General features: G+C 45.6%; 5 non-coding genes and 1 pseudogene across 5 annotated transcripts; 5 read left to right on the top strand and 1 right to left on the bottom strand.

Annotated features, from left to right (window-relative positions):
* The first annotated feature begins 486 nt into the window (after window positions 1-486).
* On the top strand, window positions 487-602 carry LOC130199092 (U5 spliceosomal RNA). The gene has a single exon (XR_008832749.1). It is a non-coding gene; the product is annotated as a U5 spliceosomal RNA (small nuclear RNA).
* A 22925-nt stretch (window positions 603-23527) lies between these two features.
* On the top strand, window positions 23528-23686 carry LOC130198997 (U1 spliceosomal RNA). The gene has a single exon (XR_008832725.1). It is a non-coding gene; the product is annotated as a U1 spliceosomal RNA (small nuclear RNA).
* A 510-nt stretch (window positions 23687-24196) lies between these two features.
* LOC130199023 (U2 spliceosomal RNA) lies at window positions 24197-24376 on the top strand (annotated as a pseudogene).
* Window positions 24377-24580: 204 nt separating this feature from the next.
* Window positions 24581-24696, top strand: LOC130199067 (U5 spliceosomal RNA). The gene has a single exon (XR_008832741.1). It is a non-coding gene; the product is annotated as a U5 spliceosomal RNA (small nuclear RNA).
* Window positions 24697-25015: 319 nt separating this feature from the next.
* Window positions 25016-25088, bottom strand: trnak-cuu (transfer RNA lysine (anticodon CUU)). The gene has a single exon. It is a non-coding gene; the product is annotated as a tRNA-Lys (tRNA).
* A 127-nt stretch (window positions 25089-25215) lies between these two features.
* Window positions 25216-25406, top strand: LOC130199008 (U2 spliceosomal RNA). Its single transcript, XR_008832728.1, has one exon. It is a non-coding gene; the product is annotated as a U2 spliceosomal RNA (small nuclear RNA).
* Window positions 25407-25899: the final 493 nt, after the last annotated feature.

Below are 25899 nucleotides of genomic sequence, written 5' to 3' on the forward strand. Positions count from 1 at the left end.
CAGTTGTATGAGGCATTGGATGCTGTGGATGCTTAGCCAAATGGAAAAGCTGTCCTAAACTAACTTCAACTCATTGGTGTTCCTCTCCAAACACAGCCCTGCGAACAATCGAAAGCCTGAAATATGAGCACGCTGATAACGGAAGAATCTGCTGAACACATTTACTCCACAACCAAGGGCAAATAACAGTGAGGAGAATCAGATTCAGACCATCCAAAAGACCACACCATTCTGATGGCCATTGGGATCACGGGCTTTTGGCATTACTCAGATCAACGCTTCACAGCGTACAACACACACTGCTGTTGCAAAGCATCACTTTCACTTGTCTGGACAAACTGCATGAGAAAGCCGAGGCCACAATCTCACACAGTCATCGAACAGAAATGGGCAGCTTGTCGGTGTCCATCTCACAGTCTCACAGTCTCCTGATTTCCTTATTGTTGTAACTAGCATCATCTGGCACATGCGTTTGATGGGCGGTACTTACTTTGGTTTCTCTTCATAACGCACAAGTCTTTCGCCTTTTACTAAAGACTTCCGTGGAGAGGAACACCAATGAGTTGAACTTATTTTTGTCAGCCTCTGCCGTTGGGCCGAGCCTTGTGCATTTGTGAAATGAACGGAAAACAGTGCTTGGGTTAGTGCGCTGAGCCACTGCTATGCCTGATTGAAAGAACTGCAAGTGAGATGAGTCCTATGGTCGGCCTCTGAAATCAAACTGTGTCACGTTGTGGTCTTTGTTTTTTGGACTGTGATCTTTTGGATGAGCGTAATCTGATTCCCCTCACTGATATTTCTCTTTGTTTATGGAAGAAATGTGTCCTGAAGATTCCTCCATTATTAGCATCCTTGGATTTCATGCTTTCAAATGGTTGCAAGGCTGTATTTGCTTTATCAGCAGGAGAAACTTCTTGCCAAGGGAGGTTGATGTCAAAGACACTGAACCATCTGTGGACCATGAACTGGAGTGCTGTGTCTAAGAATGGCCCCCCTGTCTCTGTCTCGTCCAACTCATACTTACCTGGCAGGGGAGTGTTAAGAATATATACTCTAGTTTAGCATAGCCTAGTATTGTTTGCATAAATATTATGTGTAAGATGGAAGACACTGAATGGAAGTTAAAATCTCCAGCGGAGCACTCTGGTGTCTGACGGATCTAAAGAAAGATAGCAGTGTCACCTAAGGAATGTTGATGTAAACCCCCCTTCTGCACTGCACTCATCAAAGAAGATGACTAGAGAAAGAGCTCATTGTATTCAGTGTTTAGAAAGAGCAATCACAGTCCTTACCTCGTCGGGAGGATAGATAACGAAGGGTCCAGATGGGACCATTTATTCTCCTTCTTAGACACTTTAAGCCCACACTGTCTCACCTCACTGACCCCCCCCTTCGCCAATCCCCCTCACACGCACACACTCACACGTGGGAAGAAGCCCCCAGTGTGAACGACCTTCGGAGACGATCCAGGCCTCATCCCTGAAGAGATAAGGCCCGAAGGGAGTCTTCTTACAAGAGAGGGACTATTAAATCTACCACACTTCTTTTCTTTTTCACCTCTTCTATTAACATGCATTTATGTGCTGGCCACAACATCCAATGAAGGGACGGCAGAGGCGGGAGCTGGCAACAAGAACCAATGAGAAGACACCGCCCCCTTATGCTCCTGTCCAATCAGAACTGTTCTTTTCGGCTATTTAAGATGGCCGCTCACTATGAGCCGGCATCCCTTCTGCAGCCCTGAAGCCATTGGTGACAGGTTTGGATTTGGGTCCATGCGCATGAATTGTCTATTTTGTATCTTGATCTTGAATAAACGCTTTATAGATTTAAAGTAAAAGTCTGTTGCTATTTCTTCCAGTGAGTCCTGTCCAGGTGGTGTGTCGCTGTCCAACTCTAACAAATGGTAGCAGACGAATGGTTGTGAAATCCGATCCAGAGACCTGAGGAGGACAGCACCTGAGACACCGGACGGACCACTGCGTTCAAGGCCCACTCCAAGAACCCTGATCAAAACACCGGTGTACAAAATAAGGTAGGACTGAACCTATTTATTTTTGAATCAGTCAGATTGAATACTCTAAATTTGATCAGGAGTATTGGAAGTGAGTATTGAAACTGCAAACATTTTTTGACTTGATTTAAATAATAAAATAAAGCGTAAAAAGGGAAATCACGATACAGTTTGACAGAAAGGAAGTCGGACTCATTAAAAGACCTCGCAGGAGGCCAGTTCGGAACGAAGGCAGTCGGATCTCGCACGTAAAGACTCTACAGAGAGCGGTTCGGAACCGACGAGGCGGCCTCGCCGTAAAAGACTCTACAGAGAGCCGGTTCGGAAACCGAAGGCGGCGGCCTCGCATTTGAAGACTCTGCAGAGAGCGGTTGGAACGAAGAGCAGGCGGCCTCGCGTGAAGACTCTGCAGACTGCAGAGGCGGTTCGCTCAAGTTACAATGTGTATGCATAAACTGTGAATGAATGTTGAATACCGGTGGTGAATAAAAGTTGTCAAAGTGGAATCAACAGAGCAGAGTCGAAACCTTACGGTGTCAACGCAAGCTCTAGTCTGTTGAATTGCACGAGTGATAAATAAGGATTTATTGTTTTGAAAGGCACGCTGCCAAGTAAAGAACACATTGTATGGCGATTATGTACTACGTTTAAAAGCAGTTACGAGTTTGAGATTGAGGAAGATACTGAGAAACGAGGAAACTCTGCTTAACAAGAGCAGAAAACGTAAACACAGGAGGAGGAGACAAGCTGCTGCCGTCCCAGGGCGGGCACGCCTTCACAGAACAGAGTAGCCCCCTTCCCCACATAGCTGCGCGCACCGTTTTACACCCTGCAGGCACACAGAGCGAGAGAATAACAGAGCAGGAAAGTGACAAAAGAATTCCTTTTGAAGATAAGATATAGTGTTGGGTTTACTATTGATTTTGAGAAACAATAGTGGTTATTATTACAGTAATGCCGTTGCGTCTGAGTAATTGATTTCCCATCACTGTTTCAGTACTGAGTTTTTATTTGTTTATCTTTTTTTTGACAGTTTTAGAGAATAGTGTTGGGTTTACTGTTTTTGGGAAAAGACAGTGGTTATTATTACAGTAATGCCGTTAGGCGTACGAGTAATTGATTTCTCATCACCGTTTCAAAACTGAGGTTTTTATTTTAGTCAGTTTCAAAGGATAGTTTTGGGTTTACTGTTTGTTTTTTTTTGTGGAAAAATAGTGGTTATTATTACAGTCGTCCGTTGGACGTACGAGTAATCGATTTCTCATGAGCTGTTAAGAAACTGACACCTATTTATGCGATGTGCAAATGTTTTGTTTTTTCCCCATAAGCTGATAGAGTGTGTGAACATCACCTTTCTTTCTGAAACATAGTTTTTAATAAGTACGTATTTTTAATATTAACAGAAAACGGACATTTGCAGATACCCAGATAAAGATAAAAGAACACAACAACACATAATGACGAGCCCACCCAAAGGAGAGATGACAGTGCGAGATTGGTTGAAAGAACGAGTGAAGGACAGAGCAGGCCTGAAATGGGCAGAAGTAAGCAAAGTATTCAAAAGAGTAGAAGGAAGTTGGATACAAAGGGGATGGTTAAGACCAAACAATTCTCTCCCCAATGAGGAAGAAAGAGAAAGCATGAGGAAAAGCATAGACAAGGATGTAGAAGATGCAAAAGACAGATATAACAAGATAAAAAAGGGTGTGAGCACAATTTCAACCCGTAGAAAGGCTAAAATAGAAATAACAGAGGCTGAGGAAGAGGAGCAGGTCAAACAATGGGCCCTCGAGGAACTGGAACGTAAAACAAAATCAATAAGAGACGGCAGGGTAGAGAAAGCTCAGCAGCAGGACAGCAGTTTATACCCAAACCTAAAAAACACTGATCTAAAAATAGACAGCAGAGCAGGCCCGACAGCGCCTCCATCATATCACTCAAGCAACCCATTCATACAGATGCCAGTAATAGAAGTGGCAGATGGAGGACTAAAGGCCTCCATCTCAGGCATCGTAACACTTAATGCAGTGCAGGGACAGGTGAATGCAGACTTTAAACCCAGAACCACAGATGACAAAGAGAGACTAAGCAACTTGTCAGGGACAACAGAAGGACTGGAAGACATGGCTGGACATACAGCAAAAACACTAAGTAACCAACAAGCACGAGGGGAGCGTGAACAGAGAACCCCCCTGCAAACAGACACAGGTCACCAAGTCTTACAGCCCACTAGCACACCAACAGCAGTCGGGGTTGAGAGAGAACAGCTGGCCAAGAACAATAGAGAACGCCTCCAGAGGAGACACAGCTTAGGGGAGGAGCCTGAACCACGCCAAGGCCTCACAGAAGAGATGCTGACCTTAATGATAGAAGAACTTGAAAGACAGGAAAGAGAGAGAGAAATCAGAGGAAAAAGAGACAGTCAGCAGAAATCAGATAGTAACATAAACAAAAGTGACGAAACTAGGTCAGCAGAGGGAGACAGTGAGCCAGAAGAGCATGATGACCAGCCTAGAGCAGGTGATGCACCACTAGGTAATGCTGTCAGCTACAATGTGTGTGGCAGACTTGAACTCTCCCCTCCCACTGACCCCTCCCCCCTCAGAACCAGGTCAGGTCATCAGTATGGAAGAAGACGCTCGCAGGGCGCACCTGTCTACAGGGACCCCATTTTTTCTGACCTTTCACCTGTCCCACAACTCCCTTTGGTGCAAGCCCCCGGGCATGCCGCTGGGGTCATGGATTATGTTCCATACTCACCCGTAGACACAACAGCGGTACTGGCGACATTACCCCCCCTGGTGAACGGGGCTGATGAGTGGATAGCAGCACTTAAAGTGGCCACTACTGGTACAGACTTGGCTCTAGGTGACTTTCGCCGCTTTCTGGCAGGATGTGTGGGTGCAGCAGCCGCACAAACAATTTGGGAGAAGATAGGGATTACAGAGAAACACCCGCATAACATAATTCAGAATAGATTCCAAGAAGCACTCTACGGAGCATTACGAGGAAAATACCCCAGTAAACACACAGCTACCGCAGTCGAGGATTTTTCCTGGAACACAAAAGAGTCCCCAGTTGCGTTTATGGCAAGGAGTGAAGCTATATGGAGAAAGGCATTTGGAGAGGAACATACACAAACACCCCCAACCAGAAAGATGTATCGAGCCATGGTCATTAAGGGACTGCCAGACACCGTGCAGGCTCAGCTAAAGAATGTAGTGGGACTGAAGAATTTGTCCCAGGAAGTGTGGACTGATAATGTAATGCACTTCCTAGAAAGCGTAGCTCCAGAGGTCACAGAGCCTACTAATGCAGAAGCTCTAAAGTTAGAGCTGCTGAGACTACAGATTCAGAATGAAAAGAAAATCGCAGCAGATAACACTAAAATAGCCAAAGATGACAAAGCACAGAAGCAGCTGGTAGCCACACAAGAACAGTTAGCGAGTGTGCTGGGATCCATGCAGGAGGATCCAAAAATAGCTCCGGTCATGCAGGCAGTCCAACAACAATTAGCCCCCCTTCCTCCTTCCTACCCTCCCCAACCCACATGGTCCCCACAGACGAATCCCCAGCCGTTGAATAACGGATGGTACGGACAGACTGATGACACACGACACCATAACGACTCCAACTATGTACCTGGTAAAGGAGGCAGGACAACAGGCCCATACAATTGTTACATATGTGAGGAGCCAGGGCACTTTGCCAGAGACTGTAAGAGGCCAAGAGGTAACTATTATGGAAAAGGTGGCAGAGGAAGAGGAAGATACAGAGGAAGAAGTTATGGAGGACCTGGAGGTTACAATGGACCCCAGGAAGCCCCTGTACAACAACAGCCCCCCTTCTTGCAGCCAGCTCAGCAGCAAAATTCCCCACAACAGCCCCCCTCCTTGCAGCAGCCGCACTCGCTCCCATATCCACATGATCAATATCCTCCCTCACAAGCCAACCCGCCTAACCCATTACAGGGATGGCAGGGACAGTACTGAAGACGCCCACTACAACACGAGGAAGAGATGTTCACTAAGGAACCACTGGTCACCTTAACCATAAATGGACAAAACATAGTTATGTTAGCTGACTCAGGAGCCACATTTTCTAGTGTACAACAACCATTTCCTCCCTCAAACAAGGCCATAGCGGTTGTATGGGGTATCAGGCCAGACACAGATGCAACGATTCTCTGTCCCTTTACCAGTAACCTGGAGAGATAAGAGCCTGCAACATTCCTTTCTGCTGGCCCCAAGCTGCCCTGCCAACCTACTGGGCCGAGACTTGTTACAAAAGTTGCAAGTATGCATATATTTGACTACAGAAGGAGTACGCATTTCCCCTTGTGTACCTGAAAGCACGCCAGCTGAACCAATAAGAATATTATTTGTAAAAGATGGAGGACCTTCATCAATAACTCAGGAAGTGTATTGGCTGCGACTTTGCAGAACAGGCCCCGACCGCCGCCATTCAGAAACATTTTATGGAGAACAAACATAAAATATATTCATTGCACCTTACATGACCCCACTGGACCATGTCCACTGTACCATGAGTGTCACAAATAATGATAATGAAATATATCAGAGCGACTGGGATGACAGCATGCGTCCGCCGCCACACTAACTTGCGGTATATATACTGCGGCAAGGAGGGTGTGGCAGCAGGAGTCCAACTGACTCCATGGCTGAAGGAATGGTATAAACTACAAGACTCGTCCAGCCCCATGTCACACTGGCAGTGGGACATGGATATGAGTCAAGAGGTTAGGCCCAATGATTAAACGCTCTCAACCTGACGTGGGAACCCACTACGGATCCCAGGGTAATGAAAGCCTCAGATGAAGCCGTATCGATTCAGTGTAAACACAATCGAGAGCACTCTGCCTGAGCATATTCCTGTTCCTAGACACCATGGTCTCCCTGTACGGATCACCCTCAGCCCCACCATGTTGTTTCAGGTACCCGACAGATTGTGGACCACCTCAGCTTTTGATGTTGGCCACATTGGCCGCCACCAGTAGTGGCACGATTGAAAGACCCCACCCGGCCGGTTTGGAGGTCTCAATACAGACTAAGCCCGGAGAAAATACAAGGCATCCAGCCCACCATGGATGGACTGATGAAAGCTGGTGTAATTTACCAATGTCAGTCAGCCTATAACACCCCCATTCTACCAGTCCCGAAAGCACAAGGAAAAGGATGGCGAATGGTGCAGGACTTAAAACCAATTAATGACGCCACGATACCTGACCCATTCCCCGTTCCAGACCCACATCTGACGCTGACTAATTTGCGACCCACTATGACATATTTCACTGTCATCGACTTGGCGAATGCATTCTTTTCCATACCTCTGGCGGTGGAAAGTCAACCCTATTTTGCATTTACACATGATGGTAAACGCTACACCTACTCTGTGTTACCACAAGGATACAGGGACTCCCCCGGTCTATTCAACAAAGCACTGAAGGAACATTTGTCTGTTCTAACGATCCCAGCAGGTGTTGTGCTAATTCAGTATGTTGACGACCTACTGCTAGCGGCAGAAACAGCTGAGCTGTGTCTGGACGTGACCCTGGCGCTCTTGACCCTATTATCAGATAAGGGCTACAAAGTCAAAAGAGAAAAAGTGCAGTGCTGCAGACGACAGGTTACCTTTCTAGGCAGACAGATTTCAGCAGAAGGACTCACTATAACTAACAGCCAAAGAGAAAGCATCCTACACCACACCAAGCCACAGACAGTCGCAGAAATGCTCTCATTTCTCGGCCTAACTGGTTACAGCCGTTCACATGTACCAGACTACACAGGAGCGACAGCCCCCCTAAGCGACATAGTGCGCATTGCAGGTCCAAGAAACATGACAGCCACCTTGGATTGGACATCAGAGGCCTCAGAGGCCTTTTCGAACGTTAAACAGATTTTGTCCCAAGCTGCGGCGCTCAGGAGCCCTGATTATGGCTCTCCCTTTCACCTTGATGTTTCTGAAAGGAATGGCTTTGTCAATGCCATCCTGTATCAGAAACAAAGAGGGGACAGGTGTGTATTATTGTACCACTCATCTAAATTAGATGTAGTAGAAACAGGACAAACCACATGCGGAAGATATGTGGCATCAGTAGCCAAGGCACTAGATAAAACCGCACACATAACCATGGGACATGAAGTAATGATACACACAGCACATGGTGTGGCAGCATTTCTGCTGAGCAAAGAATTCACATTCAGCTCAGCCAGAAAGACCAAGCTCCATAACACCTGTATGGCCTCTAATGTAACCTATGAGACAGGACTAAACAACATGGCACACAGAGTCACGAATGGTCCCCCACATGTGTGTGAAGAACACGCAGTAAAAGAGAACAAGCTAAGGATAGACCTGCATAACACCCCCTTAACAGACCCAGACATGACCCTATTCAGTGACGGCTGTTGCTATAGGACACAGGAAGGAAACAAAGCATCATATGCAGTGGTAGAGCAGACTGAAGAAGGTGAATATGAGATCAGGAAAGAAGGCGTATTACCACAACCAGCATCAGCACAGGTTGCAGAAGTAATCGCCCTGACTCAAGCACTGACTCTGGCCACAGGAAAGACAGCCAATATTTACACAGACTCTGCGTATGCGCATGGAGCTGTACATATTGACGGCCCTGCATGGGTCAGACGACATTTTATCACCTCGAGTGACCAACCAATCAAACACAGAGCTCAGATGGAGCAGCTACTAGACGCAGTACAGCTGCCCAGAGAAGTAGCCGTGATGAAATGTAAAGGAAATGACAAAAACACCAGCGACAATGTCAGCAAAGGAAATGACGCAGCAGATGCTGCAGCCAAAGCCGCAGGAGGCTATGTGCCAAGACAGATGATATGCCGACCAGAACTACCACAACAGACTGAACTAACTGAGAACGAGTTAGTGGAAATACAAGTTAAAGCAGGACCTTATGAGTGGTCGTCATGGAAAAGAAAGGGGGCAACTAGAGACTCCACCTCTAAAGAGGGACTATGGAGAAGCCATGATGGCCGAATAGTGGCTCCTGCCCAACTCGTGCCCCTTCTGTTAAAAGATGCACACGGCCTCACACATGCTGGAAAAAAGAGAACATTGATAAATATCAACCACCTATGGTGGCATCCACATATGGAGAGTATGGTAAATTTGTATTGTGATGAATGTACAGTTTGTGGAAACCACAATGCAAAGAAGCCGTTCCAGTCCCCATGGGATCCTACCCTGTTCCCTCAGCATGCTTCCAAGAAATCATGATAGACTACACAGACATGGGACCAGATAATGTAGTCGCAGGAAAAATATATCTGTTGGTAATGGTAGACAGGTTCTCCAAGTGGGTGGAGGCAATCCCGACCAGAAAAGAAGACTCGCTCTCTGTGGTAAAGTGGTTGAGAAATGAACTCATACCCAGGTACGGAATACCCAGAGTAATCAGATCAGACAATGGAGCACATTTCAACAGCAAACTGTTGGCAGAAGTTGAGGCCTCACTGGGGATTTCCCATAAATATGGTTCAGTGTATCATCCTCAATCCCAAGGTCTGGTAGAAAGAGCAAATCAAACAATCAAAGGAAAAATAGCTAAGGCCTGTGAGGGAACCAAGTTGACGTGGGTTCAAGCATTACCTTTAGCTCTGATGTCCATGAGAACATCACCAGGTGCCAAAACGCATTTGACCCCTCATGAAATACTGACGGGAAGACCAATGCCAGGGCCACCCAGAGACGGAGGTCACGTGCCGCCTGGATGTCAAATGATCGAAATGAGTGACTACATGAAAAGCTAACATCCTTACCAAAGCTCTCTCCCTGCAGGTGTCCAGGGCCCATGCGACACCAGCGGAGGAAGAACAACAGAGTAAGGTCAAAATTGGCGACTGGGTCAGGGTCAAAGTTCACAAAAGAAAGTGGACTCAGCCTAGGTGGACTGGACCGTACGAGGTGAAGGAAATTACGACACACTCGGTCCAGGTCAAAGGTAAATCAGGAGCACCTTGGCACCACTTAACACATTGCGTCCCAGCTAACGCCCCCACTAGGTCCCTGACGGAGGTCAGAGCAGACTTACGGGATGTCGAGGGAAGTACCAAGAGCAATTAGACGCTGCTTCGGCGACCCCGATGCCAATCCGGCAGAAACAAGGAGGTTTCAACCTCGAACCCTAAAGGAGATGGGTTTTGGAACAAAAACAACAGCCATAATAGCAGTAGCCTGCGGTCTGTTGGTGCTAGTTATATTAGGAGGATTCGCCTGGAAAGAACACATAAAGATAGATAGACTCACACACGACGCCATCCTACTAGCTAAACACTTCACGCCACGCAACCCAGAACTAAATAGAGTAAAGATCCCCTGCAGCCAGCCCCAATCACATGAGAGCATCGGCGCATACTGGATACTTAACTACCCCAGGAACAGTACCACGTCCTTCACCTTTGACTTATGTGAGGTAATTGGATGTCAAGAGACCCGTTAGCATGGAGTGGCTATGACATATCTCTGTGCAGAGCCCACACTAGTGTGGGACTGTGAGAGAGATGGTGAATACAGACGGGGCACAGGAAAGTCTTGTAAAAACTGGGGCATGGTAACTAAATACACGGGAGCGTGGATACCTACTATGAGTCATCTCACCACAGATAGGAGAACATGGTGGGAGAAGATAAGTTTTCAGAAAAACTTTAACCAAGGTTCCATCCCCATCACCCTTTCATTAGATAGAATCAGCAGCAGCTCGGCAGGACGGGACCGCATCTTCTTCCTACTGGGAGTTGACGCGAGAAAAAGACCCCTGGTGAGCATACAGATTAACATCTGACCCCACGAGAAGAGTCAGATCCCGGACGAGCCCCCGGAGGCAGCAAAGGACTTTAAGGTCATAACACAGGACTTCTCCCATCTGACCCCACAGCAAGTGATAGAGAGGAATACAGGTTATGGCAATGACAACATTTGGCTGAATTGGATAATACAGTCAGCACAAGACCAAGACATGGGAGGATGTATAGCTTGTGCTAGTGCACGCCCGAAATTAATCACCAGCCCCGCCCCATTGTTCCCCGAAACAGACGCCGAGGGTTATGCTTGCATGATGGCGCTGTTCAAACAAACCACCCCAGGGAACTGCACTACGCTAGCAGCCATTTTTCCCCCTTTACCGAGGAACACAGAGACTGGACCATTCTCCCCTTATAAAGGGGCCCCCCATAGATACACATGCTTCAATTTTACTAGTACAAGAGCCAGAGTTAATGTGGGAAAAATAGATCCTGAATGGTGCAATCGCACGTCCTCCGGAGAAAAGATAGGACCAGAGGCAAGAAATGGACTATATTGGTATTGTGGAGGGCTGAGACTCTTGATGACACTGAATGCAAAGCGAGACCACAGGGATCTGTGCATTAGTCCGTTCAGCCCCACTTAAATTAATAGGAACCAGGCTGACTCAAGAAACTCACCTCGCTGAGACTCACCCAGCGCAGGCATGACACGTAATGAGAAAAAGAGAGTTAGTTAATCAAAACAACCCCACGTACATGGATGCGATAGGGATTCCCCGAGGAGTCCCCGATGAATATAAACTAGCAGACAACATAGCATGACTTTGAGAATTTGCCACTGATCTCTGCAATCTTCCCAGTCACCCCATAAGAATGTGGATAGAATTAATTACATTTGGTATACCTCTTAAGATTGACCAATCACACAGCGATGGCTTGAAGCAACGCATGAACAATTGGCCCCACCTCCACCATGGCAATTCAGAATAGAATGGCGTTGGACATGCTGTTAGCAGAGAAAGGTGGATTGCGCCATGTTTGGAGACTTATGCTGCACTGTCATCCCCAACAACACTTCCCGGATGGTTCTGACCAGAGCCATTACCCAGCTTAAAGCCTCTCCAAGGAGATGCATGAAGCATCAGGAATTGACAATCCATTCTCCAGCTGGTTAGAGGCCACCTTTGGCAAATGGAAGGCATTAATCACCTCCCTATTCATGTCAATAGCAGTACTTTAGGCATCCTGGTCTCGTGTGGATGTTGTTGTATCCCTTCCTGAGAGCCATGGTGGCCAGGCTCATGCAGCAGCACTAACAAAGAAAAGCCTCCTCCACCCTATGAACAGTGTCCCTTGCTCCAGGCCGACCAGGACGATCCAGACGAGATCAAGTTCGAGACCACCGGATAAAGACCCGACGACAGCCATGGACGACGTTGACCCACAGGAAGCAGACGACATCACAGACGAGGACCAGGAGTGCCAGGATGAAGCAGACGATGCTGTCACAGACCAGGATGAAGCAGACGATGCTGTCACAGACCAGGATGAAGCAGACGATGCTGTATGCGCAGACCAGGACGAGGCAGCGACTTTGACCCAGCCAGGGTTGAAGCAGATGGGATGCAGCGGGACAGGATCGTCAACGGTTTCAGGCTGCCAGCCTGCACCCATCATCGGCCGTCAGAGTGCAAGACCGGGCCAGCCTAACCACCCTCAATTTCACCTCTTTCCTTCCACACCCACACATTACAGATTCAATACATGCAGACCCTGTGACTTCCCCGAGATCGAGGCGTTAGATGGGTGGGTCGGGGTGCCTACGACAGGAGCCACGCCCCTATTCCCATCCCGAACCGAAGGAGACTCTCACCTGGAGAAGCAGGTATCGAGACAGAGCCACTGTACGCGATATGGCACGAGAATTATCAGTACCTACAACGTTGGGCTATCACATCCCTTTTCACTGGTTACCCTCCCGCAAACAGTCTCACAGGTTGCAGATCCTATGGGATCTCAGTTTAAACAACGCCAAGAAGGACAAACTTCAGGTCAGACAGTACAACTGGCCATACCAAGCAGTCGAGGACTGGGCGGTCATTAGTACGGTAACACAGTGCTCCACGGTTTCTGGCCTACAGATAACTCTGGGTATGGATGTTGTGATGTGTACCGGAGCTCCTGTCCCTTTGACATAGCCCAACTTTCTATGGGATAAAAGAATGGGAGAGCGTGTCACAAAATGAACTTGAGCTCCATACAAGCAGGCCTCAGTACCCGCCTTCTTCCCCTCCGGTTCTCCGTTGGGCACGGCGAGAGCGAGACGAGGAAGCAGCCCCTCTCCTTCCCCACCGGATGCTAGGAGATGGCAGGGGACAGGAGATCCATAGGCGCTTGCAAAGAAAATAAAGTTCTTTCAGACCGAGGCACGTGCCGCTCAGTGCGGCCAGGCCAAGATGAAGATCTGGCATGGAGGAAATAAATATTCGAGATGGGGTTCACATCCAGCGGATGTGAAAAGAGGGATTTGTTAAGAATATATACTCTAGTTTAGCATAGCCTAGTATTGTTTGCATAAATATTATGTGTAAGATGGAAGACACTGAATGGAAGTTAAAATCTCAGTGAACACTCTGGTGTCTGACGGATCTAAAGAAAGATAGCAGTGTCACCTAAGGAATGTTGATGTAAACCCCCCTTCTGCACTGCACTCATCAAAGAAGATGACTAGAGAAAGAGCTCATTGTATTCAGTGTTTAGAAAGAGCAACACAGTCCTTACCTCGTCGGAGGATAGATAACTAAGGGTCCAGATGGGACCATTTATTCTCCTTCTTAGACACTTTAAGCCCACACTGTCTCCTCACTGACCCCCTTCGCCAATCCCCTCACACGCACACACTCACACGTGGAAGAAGCCCCCGGTGTGTGAACGACTCGAGACGATCCAGGCCTCATCCTGAAGAGATAAGGCCGAAGGGAGTCTTCTAAGAGGGACTATTAAATCTACCACACTTCTTTTCTTTTTCACCTCTTCTATTAACATGCATTTATGTGCTGGCCACAACATCCAATGAAGGGAATGACGGAAGCGGGAGCTAGCAAGTAGAACCAATGAGAAGAACCGCCCCCTTATGCTCCTGTCCAATCAGAACTGTTCTTTCGGCTGTTAAGATGGCGCTCACTATGAGTCAGCATCCTTCTGCAGCCCTGAAGCCATTGGTGACAGGTTTGGATTTGGGTCCATGGCATGAATTGTCTATTGTATCTTGATCTTGAATAAAGCGCTTTATAGATTTAAAGTAAAAGTCTGTTGTTATTTCTACCAGTGAGTCCTGTCCAGGTGGTGTGTCGCTGTCCAACTCTAACAAATGGTAGCAGACGAATGGTTGTGAAATCCGATCCAGAGACCTGAGGAGGACAGCACCTGAGACACCGGACCCGGACCACTCGTTCAAGGCCACTCCAGAACCCTGATCAAAACACCGATTGTACAAAATAAGGTAGGACTGAACCTATTTATTTTGAATCAGTCAGATTGAATACTCTAAATTTGATCAGAGTATGTGGGAAGTGAGTATTGAAACTGCAAAATATTTGACTTGATTTAAATAAAATAAAAAGCGTAAAAGGAAATCACGATACAGTTTGACAGAAAGACTAGTCGGACTAGCATTAAAAAGACCTACGAGGAGGCGGTTGAACCGGCAGTCGGATCTCGCCGTAAAGACTCTACAGAGAGGCGGTTGGAACCGAGAAGGCGGCCTCGCCGTAAAGAGGCGATTTGGAACCGAGGCAGTGAAGACTCGCTGCAGAGAAGCCTGTTCGAACCGAAGATGTATGCATAACATGTGTAGATATGACTGAATGTTGAATACGGTGGTGAATAAAGTTGTCAAGTGGAATCAACAGAGCAGAGTCGAAACCTTACGGTGTCAGCAAGCTCTAGTCTGTTGAATTGCACGGTGATAAATAAGTTTATTGTTTTGAAAGGCACGCTGCCAAGTAAAGAACACATTGTATGGCGATTGTGTACTACGTTTAAAAGCAGTTACGAGTTTGAGATTGAGGAAGATACTGAGAAACAGCGAGGAAACTCTGCTTAACAAGAGCAGAAAAGCGTAAACACAGGAGGAGGAGACAACAAGCTGCTGCAGTCTCACAGCGAGACGCAGCGCCTTCACACAGAACAGAGTAGCCCCCTTCCCACACATGGCTGCGGCGCCGCACCGTTTTACACACCTGCAGGCACACAGAGCGAGAGAATAACAGAGCAGGAAAGTGACAAAAGAATTCCTTTTGAAGATAAGATATAGTGTTGGGTTTACTATTGATTTTGAGAAACAATAGTGGTTATTATTACAGTAATGCCGTTCGGCGTACGAGTAATTGATTTCCCATCACTGTTTCAGTACTGAGTTTTTATTTGTTTATCTTTTTTTTGACAGTTTTAGAGAATAGTGTTGGGTTTACTGTTTTTGGGAAAAGACAGTGGTTATTATTACAGTAATGCCGTTAGGCGTCGATATTGATTTCTCATCACCGTTTCAAAACTGAGGTTTTTATTTTAGTCAGTTTCAAAGGATAGTTTTGGGTTTACTGTTTTTTTTTGTGGAAAAATAGTGGTTATTATTACAGTCGTCCGTTGGACGTCTGAGTGTCGATTCTCATGAGCTGTTAGAAACTGACACCTATTTATGCGATGTGCAAATGTTTTGTTTTTTCCCCATAAGCTGATAGTAGAGTGTTAATGAACATCACCTTTCTTTCTGAAACATGTAGTTTTTTAATAAGCACGTATTTTTAATATTAACGAAGAAAAGCGGACATTTGCAGATACCCAGATAAAGATAAAAGAACACAACAAACACATAATGACGAGCACCCAAAGTGGAGAGAGATGACAGTGCGAGATTGGTTGAAGAACGAGTGAAGGACAAACAGGCCTGAAATGGGCAGAAGTAAGCAAAGTATTCAAAGAGTAGAAGGAAGTTGGATACAAAGGGATGGTTAAGACCAAACAATTTCTCTCCCCAATGAGGAAGAAAGAAAGCATGAGGAAAAGCATAGACAAGGATGTAGAAGATGCAAAAGACAGATAACAAGATAAAAAGGGTGTGAGCACAATTTCAACCCGTGAGAAAGGACTAAAATAGAAATAACAGAGGCTGAGGAAGAGAGCAGGTCAAACAATGGGCACCTCGAGGAACTGGAACGTGAAACAAAACTCCCGGAAATAAGAGACGGGCAGGGTAGAGAAAGCTCAGCAGCAGGACAGCAGTTTATGCCCAAACCTAAAAACACTGATTCTAAAAATAGACAGCAGAGCAGCCCGACCGGCGCCTCCATCCCCTTATCACTCAAAGCAAATCCCATTCATACAGATGCCAGTAATAGAAGTGGCAGATGGAGGTAATAAAAGGCCTCCATCTCAGGCATCGTAACACTTAATGCAGTGCAGGGGACAGGTGAATGCAGACTTTAAACCCAGAACCACAGATGACAAAGAGAGATCGCAACTTGGTCAGGGACAACAGAAGGACTGGAAGACATGGCTGGACATACAGCAAAAACACTAAGTAACCAACAAGCACAGAGATGAGTGGAACAGAAACCCCTGCAAACAGGGCACAGGTCACCAAGTCTTACAGCCCACTAGCACACCAACAGCAGTCAAGGTTGAGAGAACAGCTGGCCAAGAACAATAGAGAACGCATATCTCCAGAGAGGAGACACAGCTTAGGGAGGAGCCTGAACCGCCAAGGCCCTCAAGGGAAGTGCGGAAACCTTAAGAGGCCTAATTAAGGCAGGAAGGTGGAGAATTTTCAAAGAGAAGCGCCAAAAAATAACAAAAAAAAGGCCTGATAAAACCGAAACTTGAAGCCAAAAGGCCAAGCGAAATGGAACCAAGCCTTTGTTAACAAAGGAAATCTTGGGCAGCAGTAAGCACTTGATGGGCATTTGGGAAGTTTCATTACGTTTGGCCCCACAAACCTGGAACAAAGATCCTAAATTGGGAAAAAAAAAACAAAGGGGAACCACACACTCGACAAAGGCAGAAAAGGCCACAGAAAGCCACCTTAAACACATCCTGGCCTGGTAGGTTTAACAGGCAATAACAAAAGCTACAAAAACTTTTAAGACAAATGGTTGACTGTTTGACCGGGATTAAGTTTCTGGAATGACTCGGCAACGGTTGTTTCTGACCTGCTTTTGAAAAGATACTGCATTGTGGAAAACTGGTTCCTTTAAAACCGTTCACAAGTTAAGCACCAAAAAATTTTTCAGGTTGTTGGGTCCTCATTTTGGCTACTTTGTTTTGGAAAATTTGTTTATTAAATCCCTTTGGCATCCGGGTTTCATGGGCTTAAATTTACTTTTAGTTTTTTTCACAAGTTCCCTTTTGAAAGGGTTTGAAGGAAAAACCCATGAGTCCTATATTTCTTTTGCCTTGCTGCCGCCAAAATTTGCATGGGATTAAATGTAGGTGAAGGCAGCTTTAGAGCTAGAGGAAATTATGCAAGGGAGTTAAGATAAATCCTCCCTGGGGAACAGACTGAGTTAGGAAGCTCCTTGGTGATTAAACTTTTCAGATTAAAAGTAATTAGCAGCATTATCTGTTGAAAAAATACAGCTTTGTAGGAAGAGAAACATGGCCTGAGACATACCTTTTAGCATTAAGGATTTAAAGGCCCAGGATTGAACAGCACTTATCTCAAAAGCAGGAGAACTTCAGTTAAAGAGAGAAGCCAAGCCTTACAGGGAACCCTTAACTGGCCAATTCTTTTTAACCCAAAACCTTGCCCCCTGACCTGAAATCCCGGGGAAACCTGGAAGACCTTTGCCCACAGAAAATACCTTAATGCCTAGTAGGCGGAAACTTGGACAGACGGAAACAGAAATAAGTTTTAACATCCAGGATCAATTTTAAAATTAAGGAAAATAAAAGAAAAGACACCCAAGATGTTAATGGAGCGCCGCCATGCATGAACTGGCACAGGAAGAAAATGGGGCCTGAGAAGGCTAGAATTAATTGTAAAGATAAAAATACAAATGTACTACCAGTGAATCAAGGTGAGAAGTCCATTTTTTTTAGAATTAAACGTCAAACGTCACAGAAACAGCGAAAATCCCGATACACCTGAAAAGGTTTAACAACCTGGGATAAGGTCATTAAAACAATGGCGCCAGAATGATATTTCGCGACCCCCAGATTAAAAAATCCCTTGTAAGAAATTCCTCGGTTTAATTTTACTGGACTTCAAATGACCAGGCACGACCAGGGCAGCTCCGGCCAAGGCGAGAAGGAAGATCTACTGCCAAAGGACGGGGAAAACCGTTGGTTTGGGGTATGATGTGCAAATTGGTAGGCACCTGAAAGGAAATCTGGCCGGGAAACCGGTTTAAAAGGGAAGTGGGAAACCCGAAAATCTTTAAAACCGGTTTTAACCGAGGAAAAAATAAACAGTCGTAAAGATTCCATGAAGCATTAAGTTTGGGTTCATAAAATTGAGGAAATTGGAAACTCCAAGCTGGCAAGGAAACCGAGAAGCACCTTCGGAGGAAAGTACAAACCCCCTTAAGAAAATTGGCTCCTGGGACAAATGGGATAAAAAGAAGGCTAGAATTGTAAATGTTTCTGATATAATTGACTTTAAAGTAGTCAGTTCCAGATATTGGAAATGTTTGTGAATATTTAAATTTTATTAATCTTGGATATAAATTTTAAAATAAAGGTTAAACGGGAAATCAGGAGAAGTTGTTTTCCAAAAGATCCCCAATTAGATCAAAATTTTTTTCTGTTTTTTGGAAGAAACAACAGGTAACCACCTTGAACTCCCAAAATGGCGCCCCGATTTTCCCGCTTGAAGAAGGGAAGGGCACGTGCCAAAAAATGAATTTAATAGGACGGGGGAAACAAACTCTCAACCATGAAAGAAAGGGAGGAACAAGATGTAGGAACCAAGAAATTACAAGTGGTTGAAAACCGAGAGGAAAAAAGAATGAAAGAAAAGGAAAAAGTTAGGAAGAAGGGCAATGACCAAAAACCCCATGAAAAAAGCAGAAAATTACTTCGAAAAAGGTAGAGCAAATTAAGGGGAAACGCAACCCTAAAAGCAATAGAATCAGAGGGAAAGCCCCCAGGCACTAAAATGGAGGGGGAAAATAAAAACCCTACAACAGCGAGGCAACGTCCAACAAAGAACAAATTACACGCCCCAAGTACAAACAAGAACTGACAGAGCAACTGAAAAACCCCCCAGGCCAAATTTTAAAATAAAAAACGTTTAAACTCCCTGATTTAAAACATAGGGAACTGCAGTAAGGCTGAAATTTGTCGAGCTGAAAACGAAAACAAAAGAGACTAGCAAAAGTAGTCTTAACAATAACCAGAGAGAAAGTGGGGCTTGGACCGCTGAGGGAACCCTAGTAATAAAGCAAGGCTCAGAATCTCAATGCCCCGATTTCAGGAAGGTAAGGGAAGGGGCATAGGAAAGAGAACAAAATATTTTGACCCTTATTCCCAGGCCCTGGCAGGACTGGTTAATAACGTAAAACCACGGTATTTCGCTATACATGGTGACAATGTTTGGGTTAACTAGATTGTGAGTGACAATGCCAGGGACTTTTTTGAACATAGGTTGCCCAAAAAACGAACCCGGGAAAAGCCCGGTAAAATTTAATGCCAGACACCCCGAGAATACCCCAAAAACACAGTATGACATTAAGCCCCCAACCAGGTAGACTTGGCATGGTTTGGAATTTAGATTGGGGGCAGGAAACAGAAAAGATCAAGGAAACCACAAATTCAAAGTAAAGAATAGGACAGATTATCAGAAAGGATGTAAGAAACCAATTAAAATCCCCAAGCCATTGGCAAGTAAGCATGGAAAGGAAATTTGGGAAGGAACTTTAAAAACCAAAGAAGAGACGAAGACAAGGGTTCGACCCCGGGCCAATTCACGAATAAAAAATTAGCCTTTTTAAATAAAAGGCGACCCAGCTTAACCGAGGTCCACATGACCAATAAGACAAGTCTTTAACAAAGAAAGGGCAGTTTAAGGAAGTGCAGAGGAACAAAATTTCAAAGGTAAAACAAGTGCTAAAAAAGCTAAGGGAAAAGGAGGAAACAGGTCCTCAGGCAACAACAACCCCTCACTCCCCCCAAACCCAAAGAAGTTTTCCCCCCGTAAGACTTAACCAGCCCCCAACACCCACCATTCAGATAACATACTGAAGGGCAAAACAAGGAAAAGAATTTCATAAAAACCAGGCACTTATGAAATAAAGGCCTAAGCTTTTAGGTGCAGAAGGACAAGCTCCCAAAAAGTGAATAGGCAACCAGTTAAAAACCGTCCAACTGACAAAAGCAAACCCAGACCCCCTTGCCACGCCACAGTCCAATACAACAATTGCAAAAGCTAAATTACAGGAGCCGAAAACGCCAGGAACCAAGAAATTTAAAGGGAACCAACCCACCAGGAGCATTTGCTTGGAGGGTGACCATTTCTGAAAAACACTCCAAAACCATGGCCTTATTAACTGAACAGAGCTTTTAAACAGAAGGAAGATAAGCATGGGCCCCACATTGGAAGTACCCAGAGGGCAGAGGATGTAACAAAAAAGTACGACAACTAGTCAGGGGCCCTTTTTGAGCCGGGGAACAAGATATATGATAGGCCCAGATAAAGTAATTGGAATCAGAAAGGGAACCAATCCAGGAAATCATCACAACAGAACCCCTGAACATGCCTGACAGCCATACAGCCTCCAGGCACCATTATACACAGGGGACCATTCGACTTTGAGGGACATACCCCAAGTGGGGTTGGACCCGGCTGGGTCCCGAAGGGAAAACTAGCCGTAGCACCAGGTGGGAAATGGAATTCATGATAAGTAAGTACACCAATTTCACCTGTCAGAATGGACCCAGGGGTTTTTGGATGGGTAGGTTCAATGAACCCAAACAATTTGGGGAATGAGGAATTCACATAACACCCTTCCCTGTCGAATAGTTCCACCTGTAAGCACTTTTCCGGGTTAACCTCCGGTTTCCACATTGCCCCAGATCCGGAGCAAGCCACCGGGGTTTGGTTTTATCGCTGGGCCAAAAGATACACCATGAGACAGATGGCATGAGGGTTTGGCCAAAGCAGATACCAAACAAAACAACCAGGAAGCAAGGACGGTCAAGGGCAGAACAAAGGACTCATAAAGAAGAGGAACTGAACCCACCCCCAGCGAAATGGACCCTTGATAATGGTCATAAGCAAATAGGCCTACCCTAGCGAAGTTAAAAAACCCAAAAGAACCTTGATGGAAAAAAACCCGGGTTTAAAAAAAAAAGGGGGCCCAACGGGGCCCCAAAAAAAAAAATTTGGGTTTTTACCCCAGGGGTTTTAAAAATTTTCCCCCTTTTAAAAAAAGCTTTTTTTTCCCCCACAAAAAAAAACACCAAATAAAAAAAATGGCAGGCCAGGGAAAAAACCCCAAAAACCCCAAAAAAATTAAAACAGGAAAAAAATCCCCAAAAAACCCCAAAGCCCGAAAAAACCCTAACTTTAGGAAGTCCCAAAAGGGGGAAAACCCAAAAAAATGGGGCCGGGGGAAGAAACCCCCGGGGAAACAAAAAAGCCTTTTCACCCAACAACCCACGCCCTTTGGGCCTGTTTTTCCCCCCAAAAAACCCCCCCAAAAAAAGGGGGGCAATTAAGGGGGGAAAAAAGGGCAGGGGAAAACCACCACAAAAAGTTAAAAAACCCGCCCAAATATTTGGCAAAAAGAAGAATTTTTCCGCCCTTTTATGAAAAATTCCCCTTTGGGGGAAACCTTTTAATTACCCCTCAAACAAAGGCCCTAAACCTGAGGTAAGGCCCCCCCTGCCCAGTAAAAACGGGGGGAAAAAACAAAACCCCAAGGGGGGAAAAAAGGGAAAAAGGGGCTTTTTTTTAAAGCCCCAAAAAAACCCCCCCGGGTTTTTTTGGAAAGGGGGAAAAAATTTAAAGGAATTTTTGGGGGGATAAAAAAAGGGAAAACCCCCCTTAGAAAATTTAGAAAAAAAGCCCCCACTGGCCCGGAAAAAAAAACCCCCCCAAATTTCCCAAAAAAAAATTAATTTAACCCCATGGGGCACCCATTAATAAAAAAAAAAAGGGTGTGGAAAAAATCAAGAACCTCCCCCCCGGGGTTAAATTTCCCGACCCAAAAATCAGGGGAAAAAATGGCCCAAAAAGGGGGGAGGAAAAAATGGGGGGGCCCCCCCGGGGGGGGGAAAAACCCCGAAAGAGTTGTGGAAAAAATTTAGAACCCCCATAGGGGCGGAAAAAGGCCCCTCAACAAAAAAAAATGTTGGAGGTTGGGGCCCCTGTTTTTTTAATACCCCCCAAGGGGGAAAAAAACCCTTTAAAAAAAACTAAGGGGAAAACAAGGGGGTTTTTTTTTTAGTGATTTAAACCCCAACCAAAAAAACCTTTACCCCCGAAAAAGGGGAAAAAAGCCCGGGCAGAAAAACCCCTGGGGCCCCCATTATTCCCCAAAAAAAAATTTAAAATAAATTTCCAATTTTAAAGCCAGGGAAAAGCCCAAAAAGGGGGGAAGTCAACCCCCTGGGAAACAAGTTAAAAAAAAACCCCTTTTAAAAAACCCCCCGGGGGGGGGAAAAAAATTTAAAAAAAAATTTTTTTTTCCCCCCTTTTTTCATAAAAAATTGGGGGAGGGAACAAACGTGTTAAGCCCTTTGCCTTTCAAAACCCCCGGGAAAAAAATTTTTCCCCCCAACAAAAAAAATTTTTGGCAAAAAGAAAAGGAGGCCTCCCCTTTAAAAAAAGAAATTACCAAAAAACTAAAATTCCCCCCGGGGCCCCCCCCCCCCAGAAAAAAAAAGGGGAAAACCCCTGGGGGCACCTTTGCATAAATATTATGTGTAAGATGGAAAACACTGAATGAAAGTTAAAATCTCCAGCGGGGCACTCTGGTGTCTGACGGATCTAAAGAAAGATAGCAGTGTCACCTAAGGAATGTTGATGTAAACCCCCCTTCTGCACTGCACTCATCAAAGAAGATGACTAGAGAAAGAGCTCATTGTATTCAGTGTTTAGAAAGAGCAATCACAGTCCTTACCTCGTCGGGAGGATAGATAACGAAGGGTCCAGATGGGACCATTTATTCTCCTTCTTAGACACTTTAAGCCCACACTGTCTCACCTCACTGACCCCCTTCACCGATCCCCCTCACACGCACACACTCACACGCGGGAAGAAGCCCCCCCGGTGTGTGAACGACCTTGAGAATCCAGGCCTCATCCCTGAAGAGAAAAGGGCCCCGAAGGAGTCTTCTTACAAGAGAGGGACTATTAATCAACACACTTCTTTCCTTTTTTCACCTCTTCTATTAACATGCATTTATGTGCTGGCCACAACATCCAATGAAGGGACGGCAGAGGCAGGAGCTGGCAACAAGAACCAATGAGAAGACACCGCCCCCTTATGCTCATGTCCAATCAGAACTGTTCTTTTCGGCTATTTAAGATGGCCGCTCACTAGGAGCGGGCATCCCTTCTGCAGCCCTGAAGCCATTGGTGACAGGTTTGGATTTGGGTCCATGCGCATGAATTGTCTATTTTGTATCTTGATTTTGAATAAACGCTTTATAGATTTAAAGTAAAAGTCTGTTGCTATTTCTTCCAGTGAGTCCTGTCCAGGTGGTGTGTCGCTGTCCAACTCTAACAGGAGATACCATGATCAAGAAGGTGGTTCACCCAGAGCGAGGCTCAGCCATTGCACTCCGGTTGTGCTGACCCCTGCGAATTCCCCAAATGTGGGAATCTCGACTGCATAATTTCTGGTAGTGGGGGACTGCGTTCGCGCTCTCCCCTGATTGTCATGTTGAATGAATACCAAGCGATTCCCATGTGGAGATGGACACCGACAAGCTGCCCATTTCTGTTCGATGACTGTGTGAGATTGTGGCCTCGGCTTTCTCATGCAGTTTGTCCAGACAAGTGAAAGTGATGCTTTGCAACAGCAGTGTGTGTTGTACGCTGTGAAGCGTTGATCTGAGTAATGCCAAAAGCCCGTGATCCCAATGGCCATCAGAAGGGTGTGGTCTTTTGGATGGTCTGAATCTGATTCTCCTCACTGTTATTTGCCCTTGGTTGTGGAGTAAATGTGTTCAGAAGATTCTTCCGTTATCAGCGTGCTCATATTTCAGGCTTTCGATTGTTCGCAGGGCTGTGTTTGGAGAGGAACACCAATGAGTTGAAGTTAGTTTAGGACAGCTTTTCCATTTGGCTAAGCATCCACAGCATCCAATGCCTCATACAACTGCACCATGACAAGTGAGAACCGTCCCAGGAGGTTGTCTCTGGAAGCAAACCATTGGGGGTCATCGCTTCTCGGCCTTTTGGCTAAGATCAAGTGTAGTATCTGTTCTTATCAGTTTAATATCTGATATATCCTCTATATGAGGATAACTTATTAAGCAGATTTTTAGCATTGGGAGATGAAAAAGGAGCTTGCTTCTTTTTGAACCAGTATTGCAGTATTGCTGGGAACGGTGCACCCTTCAAAAACATTGTTTAAAACAAAAATCCATGTATACTTTGTACTGATTCCCCCTCTAATGAAAGGAAAACAAATTGGACGATATTGCCCTCTGTAACATGTTGGAATGTCCTCTTCATCATATCATGCAACTGCATCCGAGGCTCACCATGAGATATCGGAGTGGGACAACTAGGTTACCTTCTGCTCTTGGCAGGAGGGCGGTACTTACTTTGGTTTCTCTTCATAACGCACAAGTCTTTCGCCTTTTACTAAAGACTTCCGTGGAGAGGAACACCAATGAGTTGAACTTATTTTTGTCAGGCTCTGCTGTTAGGCCGAGCCTTGTGCATTTGTGAAAAGAATGAAAAACAGTGCTTGGGTTAGTGCGCTGAGCCACTGCTATGCCTGATTCATCTCAAGTTACTACCTTGCCAAAGGTAATTTAGCCCAACGTGGAGCTCGAGCCCACGACCAGAATTGAGTTTTGCTCACCACTGAGCTAGGGTTCTTAAAACTGTCGTGATTTCAAGCCGCAGGTTGAAATAGTTGAAATATTGTTATTGAAATAGCTATTGAATATTGTGAGTTTGAGGCCAACTTGAACATTGGTCTGACGCTAAGCACATTCATCTCAAGTTACTACCTTGCCAAAAGTAATTTAGCCCAACGTGGGGCTCGAACCCACGACCCTGAGATTAAGAGTCTCATGCTCTACCGACTGAGCTAGCCAGGCACACACTTCTAAAAACTGTCGTGATTTCAAGCCGCAGGTTGGGTAATGCTCTTTGAGGCCAACTTGAACATTGGTCAAGTGAGAACCGTCCCAGGAGGTTGTCTCTGGAAGCAAACCGTTGGGGGTCATCGCTTCTCGGCCTTTTGGCTAAGATCAAGTGTAGTATCTGTTCTTATCAGTTTAATATCTGATATATCCTCTATATGAGGATAACTTATTAAGCAGATTTTTAGCATTGGGAGATGAAAAAGGAGCTTGCTTCATTCACTCCACGCATTGACCCAGTATTGCAGTATTGCTGGGAACGGTGCACCCTTCAAAAACATTATTTTTAAAACACTTTTTAATCCCGGCGATTTGGGCCCCCTTTACATTTTTTATCGCTTTTATGATTTATGGGACAAATTTTTTTAACCCCGTGTTGGAAGACACTAGAAACGGGGGCCCCCTTTATTGATCATGAAACTGAGGTACCTGCTCTACTGGAGTCCCTTTTTTTTTTGTTTTGTTTTTTTGATGATTATTGGTGTGCTTTTTTAACTGTTGGCATCTGGGAGAGGTGGCTTCCCTGGCTGGAGCTGGGGTTGGGCGGGGGGGGGTTTCAAGGACCCTTTTTTTTTGTGCTCCTTTTTTACATCAGTGTTTCCCGCACTGCGGCGTTTTAAAAATGGTTCCATGGCAAGGGGTTTTTAGCCCGCTGTCAAAATTTTTGAGGAGCAGACCCCCATATCCACAGAGGCCCCGGCCCGGGGGTCAGGAAGAAAACCCAAACCCGGGAGTCATCTGGAAACATGGGAACCCAACACTGGCT

The sequence above is a fragment of the Pseudoliparis swirei genome, chromosome 1 (assembly GCF_029220125.1).
Source record: "Pseudoliparis swirei isolate HS2019 ecotype Mariana Trench chromosome 1, NWPU_hadal_v1, whole genome shotgun sequence".
In the NCBI taxonomy this organism is placed as follows: domain Eukaryota; kingdom Metazoa; phylum Chordata; class Actinopteri; order Perciformes; family Liparidae; genus Pseudoliparis; species Pseudoliparis swirei.